We start from the raw sequence: 2,808 nt of genomic DNA, 5'->3' as shown, positions 1-2,808 counted from the left end.
TATTCTTTGCAGAAGACAAACTATTTTCTTTAAATTTTACAGGTTGCCTGCCACAAACTTTTTCTTACAAGAGTGAAGGATAAAAGAAAAAAAAAAGATAATCAAAGTATTTATCACATGTTTAAATCATTTTACATTTGTTATTGGAAAATTAAGTTTTGGCTCATAATTGCTTTTTTAGGAATTTGCACCACACAGACAGATAATGCAAGAAATACAAACAACAGTTATACAATGCCCTGAACTTCTCAACTCCAGTTGAATTACCTTCAGTTTCAAAGGTAACATTGCTGCGTTGTTTCTTAGAATGCGGACACCACAGTTGTTTGTAGAGGCTCTACTTCTGTTGCTGCTGCTGCTTCTAGCAGTGTTGCTAATGTTCCTGGAAGTGCAGATGCTAAAGTTGCAAGTAGAGACTCTGCTGCTACAGTGGTAAGTAAAGGCTCAGTTGCTACAGTTGTAAGTAGAGGCTCTACCACTGTTGTCGTACTTAGAGGCTCAGCTGCTAGGGCTGTATGTACAGGCTCCGCTGCTGCTGCTGCTGCTGCTGCTTCAAGCGGTGCTGCTGATGTTTCTGGGGATTCAGCTGTCACAAATCGACGTTGAGGCTCTGCTACTGCTGTCGCAAGTAACGATACTGCTGGGGAAGTTGTAAACAATGCATCAATGAAAAAAATTATGTGACCATCCTGAGGGTAGAATCAACAAGATTTATACTAGATATACTTGCAAACATCTATCATGGACACTAGAATCTACAGTGTATTACATGCACATAAAGCAAATTATCAGTAATTGATTTTGTTTTGGGACTGAGAAGAGACGTTGACATAATAAATTGTAAGTAATAATCAATATCAGACTTTTAAAGAAAGGAAGTGGAAAGCTAACAGTCTTCAGCATCCTACAGTCATTACAAACTGCAATTACGACATTTGTTTTATTCATTACACAGAATTGAACATTTATATTGAAATGGTAATGCAATGAAAGTACATTGTACCTACATGATACTATGCATAAAAATCTCTACATCATTTTAAAATGAAAAAAGACATAATATATCTTGATAAACTTATTGATGTAGAACAAATCATGATGTATTCAAATTACCTCAGGCAGAAAGAGGAATGCCCTCGTCAACTGACATCCTACGTCCATCCATGGGCATGTTGAAGACTTGAAGCATCCTCCCTTTCCACCAGCCATTTTCACTTCTCATATGTACGCAGGAACCTTGTTTCGGTTTGGTCCGTTGAGCATGATAGAGGTCACTTGAGCTGACAGGATTCATAGAACCATCCCTCTTCCACTTTACAAGAACATCTATGCCTACGGTGGTTCAAAAACACAAAAAATTGTATGGACAATTTCAGTGAGAAATTTGACAGTTGTGTCATACACTATGTGATAAAACATTACAAGTACCTGCAGGTTTGAAAAATGTGAAGAAGAGTATTTCTTGGAGCTAAAGCACAATTTCAGAAGAAAAAACAAAGTAACATAAGGAAATTCTTTACAGGCAATCACCTACGACATTTTGTGAGACAAAATGAAAATAGCTACAGCCAGCATACCTATTTGAAATGCAAAAAAAAAAAATTGTCATCAAAGTCTGCTGATCTCTGAAGGGCATAGTAATTCAGGTGCTATTGGTCGAGCTTTTACACCTTGGGGTTGGCAAAGGTAAATAATGATAACTGCTACACATTCTTTGATTAGAAATGTGATGTCTTTCACATAAAAACCTAACAATCTTATACACAGAAGTATTAGTGCTTGCTTTTTTCTCTTTTAATACATTGAGTAGCAGTCAACATTGATATACATGTATGAAATAATTACAGTAAGGCCATTAGAAACTTCCCCCAAGTATGCTCAAGCAGGTGCCTAGGGAAGAGCTTGTAATATCAACATGAGCCTGTCCTCACCAGGTTAATATCTGCATAAGATACTTGACAGTAGAGTTAGATAAGATCGACATTACAGAAAAGGTATGACTACATTACATTCCAGATATCAAAACAGTGATTTCTGTCAAATGACATGGTATTGTTCAATCATCTATTCCACTGAAAGTAATAAATGACCTATTCCATTCACCGTAAACTGAGAAATGTTTGTGAATACCTGGTTCCCGGTACACTTTATGGTCCACAAGTACCGGTACCATAATCACTTGTTACGAATCAAACTTACCATTATAGGCAGAAGGAAAAACATCCTCATCACCACTACTCTCTGCGGTTAGTACGTAGAGGCTCTGCTGCTACAGTCTGAAAGGCTCAGCTGCTACAGTTGAAAGTTAGGATCATGCTGCTACAAATGTAGAGTTTTACGGTAGCATACGTAGACGCTCTGTTGCAATAGTACTGTCGGTAGGCCTACTGTAGTACATAGAGGCTTCGCGACTACAATTGTATGGAGAAGTTCAGCAGCTGCTACAGTTGCACTTTACAGGCTCTGCTAATGCTGCTCCTGCGCCGAGAGGTGCTGCTGATGTTCCTGGGATGCTAGCTGCTACAGTTGTAATGATAGCGGTGCTGCCTTTGTTTGTGGGGACTCGGCTCCTGCTTGTAGTGGCCTGCTGCTCCTAGAATTATCCCCAAGATATAAATAAGGAAAATCATGTCAGTATTATCAGGGCACAAATAGGATACCGCGGTAACTTATATAGAATAAAAATCCCTGGATATAGGCTTATACTTGTACCGGTACATGAGTGTTAAAAAAAAACTGTGAGTACCGGTACCGGTAATCAACTTCGTTTAATTTTTCTGAAAGTTCATTGATATCTGTCCCGGTAAT

The 2,808-nt window shown here is 38.4% G+C and overlaps 1 long non-coding RNA gene across 1 annotated transcript; it reads right to left on the bottom strand.

Annotated features, from left to right (window-relative positions):
- Window positions 1-452: 452 nt before the first annotated feature.
- On the bottom strand, window positions 453-2,247 carry LOC140228743 (uncharacterized). The gene is made up of 3 exons (XR_011901254.1): window positions 2,200-2,247; window positions 1,114-1,332; window positions 453-637 (listed from the first exon to the last, which is right to left on the bottom strand). It is a non-coding gene; the product is annotated as an uncharacterized lncRNA (long non-coding RNA).
- Window positions 2,248-2,808: the final 561 nt, after the last annotated feature.

Source organism: Diadema setosum, chromosome 5 (assembly GCF_964275005.1).
Source record: "Diadema setosum chromosome 5, eeDiaSeto1, whole genome shotgun sequence".
Classification (NCBI taxonomy): Eukaryota; Metazoa; Echinodermata; class Echinoidea; order Diadematoida; family Diadematidae; genus Diadema; species Diadema setosum.
The sequence above is the reverse complement of the archived record's forward strand: the minus strand, read 5'-3'. Positions and strand labels throughout refer to the sequence as shown.